Source organism: Denticeps clupeoides, unplaced genomic scaffold, assembly GCF_900700375.1.
Source record: "Denticeps clupeoides unplaced genomic scaffold, fDenClu1.1, whole genome shotgun sequence".
NCBI classification, from domain to species: domain Eukaryota; kingdom Metazoa; phylum Chordata; class Actinopteri; order Clupeiformes; family Denticipitidae; genus Denticeps; species Denticeps clupeoides.
In genome coordinates, this window is record NW_021630060.1 from 10,001 (window position 1) to 22,922 (window position 12,922).

At 42.9% G+C, this 12,922-nt stretch overlaps 9 non-coding genes and 10 pseudogenes across 9 annotated transcripts in view; all 19 read right to left on the reverse strand.

Annotated features, from left to right (window-relative positions):
* LOC114781748 (5S ribosomal RNA) overlaps positions 1-112 on the reverse strand; it is a 119-nt gene extending 7 nt beyond the window's left edge. Inside the window, exon 1 of the ribosomal RNA XR_003747717.1 lies at positions 1-112. This exon is cut by the window's left edge and continues 7 nt beyond it. This is a non-coding gene — a ribosomal RNA (5S ribosomal RNA).
* Positions 113-2,382: 2,270 nt separating this feature from the next.
* LOC114781739 (nuclease-sensitive element-binding protein 1 pseudogene) lies at positions 2,383-3,386 on the reverse strand (annotated as a pseudogene).
* A 2,790-nt stretch (positions 3,387-6,176) lies between these two features.
* On the reverse strand, positions 6,177-6,295 carry LOC114781770 (uncharacterized; annotated as a pseudogene).
* A 142-nt stretch (positions 6,296-6,437) lies between these two features.
* Positions 6,438-6,556, reverse strand: LOC114781763 (5S ribosomal RNA). Its single transcript, XR_003747732.1, has one exon. It is a non-coding gene; the product is annotated as a 5S ribosomal RNA (ribosomal RNA).
* Positions 6,557-6,698: 142 nt separating this feature from the next.
* LOC114781754 (5S ribosomal RNA) lies at positions 6,699-6,817 on the reverse strand. The gene has a single exon (XR_003747723.1). It is a non-coding gene; the product is annotated as a 5S ribosomal RNA (ribosomal RNA).
* A 537-nt stretch (positions 6,818-7,354) lies between these two features.
* LOC114781759 (5S ribosomal RNA) lies at positions 7,355-7,473 on the reverse strand. The gene has a single exon (XR_003747728.1). It is a non-coding gene; the product is annotated as a 5S ribosomal RNA (ribosomal RNA).
* A 539-nt stretch (positions 7,474-8,012) lies between these two features.
* Positions 8,013-8,131, reverse strand: LOC114781760 (5S ribosomal RNA). The gene has a single exon (XR_003747729.1). It is a non-coding gene; the product is annotated as a 5S ribosomal RNA (ribosomal RNA).
* Positions 8,132-8,273: 142 nt separating this feature from the next.
* LOC114781777 (uncharacterized) lies at positions 8,274-8,397 on the reverse strand (annotated as a pseudogene).
* A 144-nt stretch (positions 8,398-8,541) lies between these two features.
* On the reverse strand, positions 8,542-8,660 carry LOC114781772 (uncharacterized; annotated as a pseudogene).
* A 145-nt stretch (positions 8,661-8,805) lies between these two features.
* Positions 8,806-8,924, reverse strand: LOC114781765 (uncharacterized; annotated as a pseudogene).
* Positions 8,925-9,462: 538 nt separating this feature from the next.
* On the reverse strand, positions 9,463-9,579 carry LOC114781774 (uncharacterized; annotated as a pseudogene).
* A 142-nt stretch (positions 9,580-9,721) lies between these two features.
* LOC114781766 (uncharacterized) lies at positions 9,722-9,840 on the reverse strand (annotated as a pseudogene).
* Positions 9,841-9,982: 142 nt separating this feature from the next.
* LOC114781757 (5S ribosomal RNA) lies at positions 9,983-10,100 on the reverse strand. Its single transcript, XR_003747726.1, has one exon. It is a non-coding gene; the product is annotated as a 5S ribosomal RNA (ribosomal RNA).
* Positions 10,101-10,647: 547 nt separating this feature from the next.
* On the reverse strand, positions 10,648-10,765 carry LOC114781767 (uncharacterized; annotated as a pseudogene).
* A 141-nt stretch (positions 10,766-10,906) lies between these two features.
* Positions 10,907-11,025, reverse strand: LOC114781758 (5S ribosomal RNA). Its single transcript, XR_003747727.1, has one exon. It is a non-coding gene; the product is annotated as a 5S ribosomal RNA (ribosomal RNA).
* A 140-nt stretch (positions 11,026-11,165) lies between these two features.
* On the reverse strand, positions 11,166-11,282 carry LOC114781771 (uncharacterized; annotated as a pseudogene).
* Positions 11,283-11,835: 553 nt separating this feature from the next.
* Positions 11,836-11,954, reverse strand: LOC114781753 (5S ribosomal RNA). The gene has a single exon (XR_003747722.1). It is a non-coding gene; the product is annotated as a 5S ribosomal RNA (ribosomal RNA).
* A 142-nt stretch (positions 11,955-12,096) lies between these two features.
* LOC114781749 (5S ribosomal RNA) lies at positions 12,097-12,215 on the reverse strand. Its single transcript, XR_003747718.1, has one exon. It is a non-coding gene; the product is annotated as a 5S ribosomal RNA (ribosomal RNA).
* Positions 12,216-12,357: 142 nt separating this feature from the next.
* On the reverse strand, positions 12,358-12,472 carry LOC114781775 (uncharacterized; annotated as a pseudogene).
* Between the last annotated feature and the right edge of the window lie 450 nt (positions 12,473-12,922).

Genomic DNA, 12,922 nt, shown 5'->3' on the forward strand with positions numbered 1-12,922 from the left:
AGCACCTGGTATTCCCAGGCAGTCTCCCATCCAAGTACTAACCAGGCCCAAGCCTTCTTAGCTTCCGAGATCAGACGAGATCGGGCGTTCTTCAGCTGGTATGGCCGTAAGCGAACTCTGCATGAAAATCTTGAACTTTAAACCAGAGGCGCTTGAAAACATATCCAAGATGGGAAAACTCATGCTTTACTTTCAAATTATGATGAAGAAAAGGCAAAAGTTGGAGTGGTAAGCTTTTATTTGCAACACAAACAAGAAAGTGCACACCTTCCAGAGGCAATGCAATACTGGGTGGATGCATGAGCGGATTGGAGCAGTCCCTTGTGCCAACTGATCACTGTTGTAAAATCCGGCCCTTAATATGACCGTACTATTCAGATATAAATGACATCAGGGTGCGTCGCACATTAAGGCCGAGGTCCGGACAACCCTGTCACCTAATCACTTCAGGTCCACCCCCACCCCCATAGCCAAGGCTGTGAATGATTGTTGTAGCAGCACACATCAAACACAGAATCCTGAAGAGAGTTTATTAAAAAAAAAAAAAAAAAAAAAGAGGGCGGGAAAAACGCATCAAACAGAGAATATACCCCTTAACTTACTTTTTAAAAAAGCTAACAAAGAGATGTAAACACTTTCATTTTAAAAAGTTTTTCAATATTTAAAGCTTACAGCACCTGGTATTCCCAGGAAGTCTCCCATCCAAGTTTATTTTACCGCGCACGGGGGGACCCACAAGAGAACATCCCCCCGCTTGATTACAGTTCACAAGCATTTATACATCTGGGGTGTACAAGGTCGAAAAGCAACCTCGCACCACTTTGGACAGTGGCGCCCATCAACGTCACAGAACCTTTCTTTTATCAGTTTATGTCTAGTTTTTGCGTCAAACTTTTGCATCAACAAGGTCAGACCTAAGATACACAGTTGTCTTCTGACTGTTCCATGACCAAAGGTGAAACACGTGGAGAGTCTGGCCTACTAAATTTCGTGGAGTGTCTGGGCCTACTAAATTTTCCTTCCACACTCCACACTTTTTTTTTTTTTTTTTTTTTTTTGATTAATTGATCTCTACTATAGGCACAAAAATGTATATGATGTGTACGCAAGGTGAGGAGTACATAATTACATAATAACACAAAATTCAAAGAATAAAAAATGATTATAAAAATGATTAAAAAGTACACAGCAAATTAATGCAAAATAACAAAGCAACGTAATATACAACCAGAAACATCAAAGTATACCACTCCATCAAGGGTTTAAGGTAACTCATCACAGGCAGTTGTATAAAAATATAAAATCAAAACTAAATAATTAAAAAAACAAACTATTTAAAATGAAAATCAACAACAAGTATATCAATATATAGTGTATTATGTGTCTGCATCTGTCTCATCCGAGGAGGAGCTTGATTCAAAGCATGATTGACCACTATGAACAAGGTTACATAATTTTTTCTAGGGGTCTAATAACATATCAACAGCAATGTGGTTCTGGAAGGCCATAAGTGAGGTGGCTTTAAATTGTCCATGTACAGTCTCAAATCCATCTCTAGTGAAGTTTGATAAGCGCTGCACCTTGTAATGAATGTAATTGATTCTGTCAACATTTTTGTTAGGAGTTATTCAAAATAAAAATTTATTCAAAGCCTGCAGCTATTTGATTAACTAATATGTATTCGTCGGGCACACCTCTGGGAATACCTATGGTATCAATGTAAGTTGTATCAGGGGAATCAAAAGAAAACAATGATCTCCTAGCTAAACGGGAGTGAACATTGGAAAAAGAGACTGGAACTTCCGATGCGGTTACGGGCAAAATAGTCACAGGTAGGATAAGAGTGAAGGAGTGCAGACACCCAACCAGTTCTCAGGTAAAGTGGAGCGCAGTGTTTTACCACCACCAGATGTCAGAACGATCAACTTTCGGGGAATCAGACAGGTTGTGGATGGATGCACAATATGAAACATTCACAGTACCAACAGTATTACCAGGGGAAGGGTTAACAAAACAAGTAAAATTGTTACGAGCTACTTCAGCATCAAAAACAAGACATCGGCTTTTGATCCTACAGGAAAAAGGAAATCCCAAAAAGAGCAAAAAGGATCAAGGTTATCTTGAGTCATAAGTTGGATAAGACAGGTAATTCAGTTCGGCTGGAGTGGGGACAATCTTCAACAATGGGCGAGGTCCTAGTGTCACCAGTAGCATCTGCAAGTAACAACCGTTATTCCTGTGGCCAAGTTTTTTTTTTTTTTTTTTTTCAAAACAGACCAAATATCAAATTTTTTTTCCCTTTAAAAACCATTTGGTGTAAAAAAAACTTAAGACCGATTTAGAAAACCATCTGCCGTTTCCCCAAAATGTTTAACTGTCACCTAAAAATAATGGAAAAGAACAAGTCTACATAGATTGTGCAGGCAATTGGTGGTAATCTGGTCAAATGCATGTTGCAAGCTTAGACGATTGTCAAGTCAAATCTGTTTCTTATTGCTCAGATCTTTGATGTTTCTTCTTGTTGACTTTACCGGACGATGGTAGAGATGGTAAGCCAGTGTTTATTCAGCCCCGCCCTGCTCAGCCTCGGGAGCGGACGTTTTCTCAGCGGATGTTTCGGCTGCCTTGCTCTCTTTGCCATCCTGAGGTTCGGTGGTCTGGGCGGTAGTTGATGTTGCATCTGTATCGCTGCTGGTGGGGCTCCTGGTTCTCTTTGTCTTCCTCGCCTTCCCTCACCAGTCTGGGACGTGGGGGACTCCTTGGTCTGAAGCCTCTGTAGTAGTTCTGCCTCATTGGTTTGCTCTGGTCTGGACCACCCTGGTTGTCATTACCTTCAGTTCCTTCTGTCATTTCCTTTCGTGGTGCGCTGGTATATGGGGGGCGGCTGCCATAGCGTCGGCGGACAAAGTACGGTGGATAGCGCCGCCTGCCAGGGAACAAAGTTCTGCGTTGCTGTGGCTGTGCGACCCCCTCAGGACCAATTTCCTGGCTCTCTCTCTTCTCCGCCCCTCGCTCTGGTAGTTATCCTGGTAGTTGCGTGGGGGTCTCCTCCGGCGTGGGTACCGCCTGTAGCGGTTCCGGTCAGCGGCGTATTTGCTGCCCTGGACTGGGACCCCCCCTGGGCCGGTGACATTGGCCGCCTCGGCACCCTTCTCCCCTTCAACGACATCAAACTCCACAGTCTCACCGTCCCCAACACTGCGGAGGTATTTTCTTGGGTTGTTTTTCTTTATGGCAGTCTGGTGTACAAAAACGTCTTCTTTTGTGTCATTCCTGTTGATGAAACCGTAGCCATTGCGTACGTTGAACCACTTCACTGTCCCCAGGACCTTTGTTGGAATGTGTGTGAGTGTGTCTGTGTGGGTGTGCATGACCTTGGTTGGAGCCTCCTTCAGGGCTGCAGCCGCGCCTTCGTTTGGAGCTCCGCCCCGCTTCACCAGTCAGGCTGTTTGGGATTGTTCATGGTGGGTGTGTTCTCCTCTGTGTCCACGTCTCTCGCCATAGGGAACACCATGTCCTCTGCTCCATCCTCTTTCTTCATTGGGACATTCTCGTAACCAATGTCCGCTTTGGCCACAGTTGAAGCACATCCGATTGTTCCTCGCTTCGTGGTCTCCACTGTCCTCTCCATCTTTTGGTGCAATCTCGTGCCCAGTGTCCCCTTTGGTTACACCTGAAGCACACATCCTGTCTGCGATATGAAGTGGAGTTGGCAGCAGCATGCTGCAACAGAGCCAGTTGTGCCCTGTGGGTTGAATCTTTGTTTTTGTTGTCTTCTTTGATCCTCGCTTCCGCCTGTCTGGCCTGGGCGTGGCGCGCATGGCGCAGAACTTCAGCGAGACGCACTGAAGCATCTGCCCACATGATGCAGGAAGTCTTTGTTGCTTCACTGAGGGGGGGGAGAAGGCCATCAATGAAGGTATTTTTCAGGAGCGCTTCGTAGGGTGTCATACCTTGTCCAGGGTAATCATGGGGGCGAGCAAGGCCGCTGTGGTCATCAAACACAACTTGGAGTCGAATCAAAAAATCTTCTGCTGACTCCAAAGGCTGCTGAGCACACGAGCTGATTTTAGAAAGGTCACAGGCAGTAGGAAAGTTGCCAGCGATCGCGGTCACAAGTCCTTCAGCCCAACATCTGTAGTCTGCATCTCCCCGCACTGCACCAATGTCGTTTTGATCAGCAGTTGCCCATGATGGGTGATGATGGGTAGTGAAATGTTCACGTAGCTGACCATACTGCGCAGGGGTCATGTGCCTTAGCAGGACTCGGGCCATTTCGGTGGATGTCGGTGTGAATTCTCTGATGAAATCGCTCACGGCTCTGGACAGGGCCGCACCCCCTCGATCTGCATTTGGGAGATGCTTGGAAGAGTTCAGAAGGTCTTCCGTTGTCCATGGTCTGTAAACAAATGTAGGCCCCCCTGTCCCAGCGACCTGAATCATGGGAGAGTTGCAGTTGAGGGTCCTGATGGTTCAGAAGATGTGGTGGCAGACCGGGTCTTGGGTGGAGAATATGGGGCGGCTGCTCGGTGGTGGTTTTTTTCTCTGAAGTTGAAGCAGTGACCATCATGCTGTGGTGGTTTCTGCTGTTCTTGTAACGGTTTCTCCAGCGGGAGTTGCTGCTGTTCCAGTGGGGGTTGCTGTTGGGGGTAGGGCGGAGGGGCGGAGTCCAAACTCAGGTCGACCCGTGTGCCCTGTAATGACGGATACAACGAGGCAGGTGCAGTATCAGAGAATTTTTTTTTGGTATCAAGGTTCAGCGTGGTCTCCCCTTTTGTTTTCTTTCCCACAGTCAGCGCAGTCAGAGCGTTCTGGGTGTTTGGCTTGTCTCTTCGGTCGCCCTCTGCTTCCCATATTTTAAAACAGTCTTCCATTACAAGCATTTTCCGAATTACTTTACTTTTACTTGACTGCAGTATTTTTTGCCTGCTACCCTCTAGCCCCTCCTTCAGCTTTTTTAGCTGAGTTTGACTAAGAGACCCACCCGCAGGAAAACCGTAATTTTCATGCCAGTCCACCAGGTGATTACACACATCATCACCATATTTCTGTTTCATCAGTATCATTAACTTAGTTTCGGGACTAATAGGAGTGTCACTTTTCCCACTTTTATTTCCCATTTTTTACGCACACAGCTTTCTCGAGTTTGCCCGGGGAATTCACAGCCCAACGAAAACAACTGCTCTTGCTAAGAGAGCTCACAGATAACTAATGGCTCACAATTCTTCCCGTTTCACGTTTTCCCTTTGTGCTCTTGCCTTATTACTCACACTGATTGAAATATTACTTAATGATTGAATGATTTTTTTTTTTTTTTTATCTTGTAAAGAAGGCTCACACTTATTTCACACTCGATCTCCAAGATCGTTTTACTCAGAGGACTTTAACCTCTATTATCCCACACTGGATCTCCAAGATCCTTTACTCAGAGGACTATAACCTCTATTAAACAAAATAAAAAGTGACACTCGCTTAGTTGGATCAACTCAGTTGACTACAGAATAAAGCAAATATGCAATTCCCCTTATCAATTTGATTTTGGATTTATTAATCTTCAAAATTCTGCAGTTTTCATTAAATGTTTGAGAGGTGGAATATTTTAGCTCACCATGTTCGCGTCCCCAGACGACAGAAAAGAGAAAAATCCCGGCGGAATCGGCCAAGGACACTGACCGCAGTCCCAGTCACTCCGAAACTCTAAGACGAGGTTTTGGACATGGATCTTGGTGACCCAGGGTGACCAGCCACTCCGGCCATGTCCTGGCGGACTCACGCGGATCCTGTTCGTGACGCCAATTGTGGTGGAAATTCTGCCGTCTGGGGAGCTGCAATAAAGGAAGTCAACTGAATTGATTATCCAAGTTTATTTTACCGCGCACGGGGGGACCCACAAGAGAACATCCCCCCGCTTGATTACAGTTCACAAGCATTTATACATCTGGGGTGTACAAGGTCGAAAAGCAAGCTCGCACCACTTTGGACAGTGGCGCCCATCAACGTCACAGAACCTTTCTTTTATCAGTTTATGTCTAGTTTTTGCGTCAAACTTTTGCATCAACAAGGTCAGACCTAAGATACACAGTTGTCTTCTGACTGTTCCATGACCAAAGGTGAAACACGTGGAGAGTCTGGCCTACTAAATTTCGTGGAGTGTCTGGGCCTACTAAATTTTCCTTCCACAACAGCACCCGGTATTCCCAGGAAGTCTCCCATCCAAGTACTAACCAGGCCCAAGCCTTCTTAGCTTCCAAGATCAGACGAGATCGGGCGTTCTTCAGCTGGTATGGCCGTAAGCAAAGTCTGCTTGAAAATCCTGGACTTTAAACTAAAGGGCTTTCAAAACATTACAAAGAGTGAAAAAAACTCTTAACTTACTTTGAAAAAAGCTTACAAAAAGATGTAAATGGTTTCATTTTGAAAAGTTTTTCAATAGTTAAAGCTTACAGCACCTGGTATTCCCAGGCAGTCTCCCATCCAAGTACTAACCACGCCCAAGCCTTCTTAGCTTCCGAGATCAGACGAGATCGGGCGTTCTTCAGCTGGTATGGCCGTAAGCAAAGTCTGCTTGAAAATCCTGGACTTTAAACTAAAGGGCTTTCAAAACATTACAAAGAGTGAAAAAAACTCTTAACTTACTTTGAAAAAAGCTTACAAAAAGATGTAAATGGTTTCATTTTGAAAAGTTTTTCAATAGTTAAAGCTTACAGCACCTGGTATTCCCAGGCAGTGTCCCATCCCAGTACTAACCAGGCCCAAGCCTTCTTAGCTTCCGAGATCAGACGAGATCGGGCGTTCTTCAGCTGGTATGGCCGTAAGCAAACACTGCATGAAAATCTTGAACTTTAAACCAGAGGCGCTTGAAATCATATCAAAGAGTGAAAACTCATGCTTTACTTTCAAATTATGATGAAGAAAAGGCAAAAAGTTTGAGTGTAAGCTTTTATTTGCAACAAAACAAAGAAAGTGCACACCTTCCAGAGGCAATGCAATACTGGGTGGATGCATGGAGCGGATGGAGCAGGCCCTTGTGCCAACTCACTGTTCTAAAAACCCGCTTAATATGACGTATCAGATATTAAACTGACATCAGGGTGCGTCGCACCTTAAGGCCGAGGGCCGGACAACCCCACCTAATCCATTCAGGTCCACCCCACTCCATTGCCAAGCCTGTGAATGATTGTTGTACAGCACACACAAACACAGAATCCTGAAGAGAGGTTTAAAAAAAAAAAAAAAAAAAAAAAAAAAGGCGGGAAAACGCATCAAACAGAGAATATACCCCTTAACTTACTTTTTAAAAAAGCTAACAAAGAGATGTAAACACTTTCATTTTAAAAAGTTTTTCAATATTTAAAGCTTACAGCACCCGGTATTCCCAGGAAGTCTCCCATCCAAGTACTAACCAGGCCCAAGCCTTCTTAGCTTCCAAGATCAGACGAGATCGGGCGTTCTTCAGCTGGTATGGCCGTAAGCAAACACTGCATGAAAATCTTGAACTTTAAACCAGAGGCGCTTGAAATCATATCAAAGAGTGAAAACTCATGCTTTACTTTCAAATTATGATGAAGAAAAGGCAAAAAGTTGGAGTGTAAGCTTTTATTTGCAACAAAACAAAGAAAGTGCACACCTTCCAGAGGCAATGCAATACTGGGTGGATGCATGGAGCGGATGGAGCAGGCCCTTGTGCCAACTCACTGTTCTAAAAACCCGCTTAATATGACGTATCAGATATTAAACTGACATCAGGGTGCGTCGCACCTTAAGGCCGAGGGCCGGACAACCCCACCTAATCCATTCAGGTCCACCCCACTCCATTGCCAAGCCTGTGAATGATTGTTGTACAGCACACACAAACACAGAATCCTGAAGAGAGGTTTAAAAAAAAAAAAAAAAAAAAAAAAAAAGGCGGGAAAACGCATCAAACAGAGAATATACCCCTTAACTTAACTTTTTAAAAAGCTAACAAAGAGATGTTAAACACTTTCATTTTTAAAAAGTTTTTCAAATTTTAAAGCTTACAGCACCTGGTATTCCCAGGAAGTCTCCCATCCAAGTACTAACCAGGCCCAAGCCTTCTTAGCTTCCAAGATCAGACGCGATCGGGCGTTCTTCAGCTGGTATGGCCGTAAGCAAAGTCTGCTTGAAAATCCTGGACTTTAAACTAAAGGGCTTTCAAAACATTACAAAGAGTGAAAAAAACTCTTAACTTACTTTGAAAAAGCTTACAAAAAGATTGTAAATAGTTCATTTTTGAAAAGTTTTTCAATAGTTAAAGCTTACAGCACCTGGTACTCCCCAGGCACGTTCTCCCATCCAAGTACTAAACCAGGCCCAAGCATTCTTAGCTTCCGAGATCAGACGAGATCGGGCGGTTCTTCAGCTGGTATGGCCGTAAGCAAAGTCGGCTTGAAAATCCTTGGACTTTAAACTAAACGGCTTTCAAAACATTACAAGAGTGAAAAAAACTCTTAACTTACTTTGAAAAAGCTTACAAAAAGATGTAAATAGTTTCATTTTGAAAAGTTTTTTCAACTAGTTTAAAGCTTACAGCACCTGGTATTCCCAGGCAGTCTCCCATCCAATTACTAACCAGGCCAAGCCTTCTTAGCTTCCGAGATCAGACGAGATCGGTGCGTTCTTCAGCTGGTATGGCCGTAAGCAAAGTCTGCTTTGAAAATATGCGACTTTTAAACTAAAGGGCTTTTCAAAACATTACCAAAGAGTGAAAAAACTCTTAACTTACTTTGAAAAAAGCTTACAAAAGATGTAAATTGTTTCATTTTTGAAAAGTTTTTCAATAGTTAAAGCTTACAGCACCTGGTATTCCCAGGCAGTCTCCCATCCAAGTACTAACCAGGCCCAAAGCCTTCTTAGCTTCCGAGATCAGACGAGATCGGGCGTTCTCAGCTGGTATGGCCGTAAGCAACCAACTGCATGAAAATCTTGAACTTTAAACCAGAGGCGCTTGAAATCATATCAAAGAGTGAAACTCATGCTTTACTTTTCAAATTATGATGAAGAAGAAAGGCAAAAGTTGGAGTGTAAGCTTTTATTGCAACAAAACAAAGAAAGTGCACACCTTCCAGAGGCAATGCAATCTTGGGTGGATGCATGGAGCGGATGGAGCAGGCCCTTGTGCCAACTCACTGTTCTAAAAACCCGCTTAATATGACGTATCAGATATTAAACTGACATCAGGGTGCGTCGCACCTTAAGGCCGAGGGCCGGACAACCCCACCTAATCCATTCAGGTCCACCCCACTCCATTGCCAAGCCTGTGAATGATTGTTGTACAGCACACACAAACACAGAATCCTGAAGAGAGGTTTATAAAAAAAGAAAAAAAAAAAGAAAAAGGCGGGAAAACGCATCAAACAGAGAATATACCCCTTAACTTACTTTTTAAAAAAGCTAACAAAGAGATGTAAACACTTTCATTTTAAAAAGTTTTTCAATATTTAAAGCTTACAGCACCCAGTATTCCCAGGAAGTCTCCCATCAAGTACTAACCAGGCCCAAGCCTTCTAGCTTCCAAGATCAGACGAGATCGGGCGTTCTTCAGCTGGTATGGCCGTAAGCAAAGTCTGCTTGAAAATCCTGGACTTTAAACTAAAGGGCTTTCAAAACATTACAAAGAGTGAAAAAAACTCTTAACTTACTTTGAAAAAAGCTTACAAAAAGATGTAAATAGTTTCATTTTGAAAAGTTTTTCAATAGTTAAAGCTTACAGCACCTGGTATTCCAGGCAGTCTCCCATCCAAGTACTAACCAGGCCCAAGCCTTCTTAGCTTCCGAGATCAGACGAGATCGGGCGTTTCTTCAGCTGGTATGGCCGTAAGCAAATGTCTGCTTGAAAATCCTGGACTTTAAACTAAAGGGCTTTCAAAACATTACAAAGAGTGAAAAAAACTCTTAACTTACTTTGAAAAAGCTTACAAAAAGATGTAAATGGTTTCATTTTGAAAAGTTTTTCAATAGTTAAAGCTTACAGCACCTGGTATTCCCAGGCAGTCTCCCATCCAAGTACTAACCAGGCCCAAGCCTTCTTAGCTTCCGAGATCAGACGAGATCGGGCGTTCTCAGCTGGTATGGCCGTAAGCAAACACTGCATGAAAATCTTGAACTTTAAACCAGAGGCGCTGAAATCATATCAAAGAGTGAAAACTCATGCTTTACTTTCAAATTATGATGAAGAAAAGGCAAAAAGTTGGAGTGTCAGCTTTTATTTGCAACAAAACAAAGAAAGTGCACACCTTCCAGAGGCAATGCAATACTGGGTGGATGCATGGAGCGGATTGGAGCAGGCCCTTGTGCCAACTCACTGTTCTAAAACCCGCTTAATATGACGTATCAGATATTAAACTGACATCAGGGTGCGTCGCACCTTAAGGCCGAGGGCCGGACAACCCCACCTAATCCATTCAGGTCCACCCCACTCCATTGCCAAGCCTGTGAATGATTGTTGTACAGCACACACAAACACAGAATCCTGAAGAGAGGTTTATAAAAAAAAAAAAAAAAAAAAAAAAAAAAAGAAAAAAGGCGGGAAAACGCATCAAACAGAGAATATACCCCTTAACTTACTTTTAAAAAAGCTAACAAAGAGATGTAAACACTTTCATTTTTAAAAAGTTTTTCAATATTTAAAGCTTACAGCACCCGGTATTCCAGGAAGTCTCCCATCCAAGTACTAACCAGGCCCAAGCCTTCTTAGCTTCCAAGATCAGACGAGATCGGGCGTTCTTCAGCTGGTATGGCCGTAAGCAAAGTCTGCTTGAAAATCCTGGACTTTAAACTAAAGGGCTTTCAAAACATTACAAAGAGTGAAAAAAACTCTTAACTTACTTTGAAAAAAGCTTACAAAAAGATGTAATAGTTTCATTTTGAAAAGTTTTTCAATAGTTAAAGCTTACAGCACCTGGTATTCCCAGGCAGTCTCCCATCCAAGTACTAACCAGGCCCAAGCCTTCTTAGCTTCCGAGATCAGACGAGATCGGGCGTTCTTCAGCTGGTATGGCAGTAAGCAAAGTCTGCTTGAAAATCCTGGACTTTAAACTAAAGGGCTTTCAAAACATTACAAAGAGTGAAAAAACTCTTAACTTACTTTGAAAAAGCTTACAAAAAGATGTAAATAGTTTCATTTTGAAAAGTTTTTCAATAGTTAAAGCTTACAGCACCTGGTATTCCCAGGCAGTCTCCCATCAAGTACTAACAGGCCCAAGCCTTCTTAGCTTCCGAGATCAGACGAGATCGGGCGTTCTTCAGCTGGTATGGCCTTAAGCAAACACTGCATGAAATCTTGAACTTTAAACCAGAGGCGCTTGAAAACATATCAAGAGTGAAAACTCATGCTTTACTTTCAATTATGATGAAGAAAAGGCAAAAAAGTTGGAGTGTAAGCTTTATTTGCAACAAAAACAAAGGAAGTGCACACCTTCCAGAGGCAATGCAATACTGGGTGGATGCATGGAGCGGATGGAGCAGGCCCTTGTGCCAACTCACTGTTCTAAAATCCGCTCTCTTAATATGACGTATCAGATATTAAACTGCACATCAAGGGTGCGTCGCACCTTAAGGGCGAGGGCCGGACCAACCCCACTAATCATTCAGGTCCACCCCACTCCATTGCCAAGCCTGTGAATGATTGTTGTACAGCACACACAAACACAGAATCCTGAAGAGAGGTTTATAAAAAAAAAATAAAAAAAAAAAAAAAAAAAAAAAGGCGGGAAACGCATCAAACATCAAACAGAGAATATACCCCTTAACTTACTTTTTAAAAAAGCTAACAAAGAGATGTAAACACTTTCATTTTAAAAAGTTTTCAATATTTAAAGCTTACAGCACCCGGTATTCCCAGGAAGTCTCCCATCCAAGTACTAACCAGGCCCAAGCTTTCTTAGCTTCCAAGATCAGACGAGATCGGGCGTTCTTCAGCTGGTATGGCCGTAAGCAAAGTCTGCTTGAAAATCCTGGACTTTAAACTAAAGGGCTTTCAAAACATTACAAAGAGTGAAAAAAACTCTTAACTTACTTTGAAAAAAGCTTACAAAAAGATGTAAATAGTTTCATTTTGAAAAGTTTTTCAATAGTTAAAGCTTACAGCACCTGGTATTCCCAGGCAGTCTCCCATCCAAGTACTAACCAGGCCCAAGCCTTCTTAGCTTCCGAGATCAGACGAGATCGGGCGTTCTTCAGCTGGTATGGCCGTAAGCAAAGTCTGCTTGAAAATCCTGGACTTTAAACTAAAGGGCTTTCAAAACATTACAAAGAGTGAAAAAAACTCTTAACTTACTTTGAAAAAAGCTTACAAAAAGATGTAAATAGTTTCATTTTGAAAAGTTTTTCAATAGTTAAAGCTTACAGCCTGGTATTCCCAGGCAGTCTCCCATCCAAGTACTAACCAGGCCCAAGCCTCTTAGCTTCCGAGATCAGACGAGATCGGGCGTTCTTCAGTGGTATGGCCGTAAGCAAACACTGCATGAAAATCTTGAACTTTAAACCAGAGGCGCTTGAAATCATATCAAAGAGTGAAAACTCATGCTTTACTTTCAAATTATGATGAAGAAAAGGCAAAAAGTTGGAGTGTAAGCTTTTATTTGCAACAAAACAAAGAAAGTGCACACCTTCCAGAGGCAATGCAATACTGGGTGGATGCATGGAGCGGATGGAGCAGGCCCTTGTGCCAACTCACTGTTCTAAAAACCCGCTTAATATGACGTATCAGATATTAAACTGACATCAGGGTGCGTCGCACCTTAAGGCCGAGGGCCGGACAACCCCACCTAATCCATTCAGGTCCACCCCACTCCATTGCCAAGCCTGTGAATGATTGTTGTACAGCACACACAAACACAGAATCCTGAAGAGAGGTTATAAAAAAAAAAAAAAAAAAAAAAAAAAAGAAAAAAAAAAAAAAAAG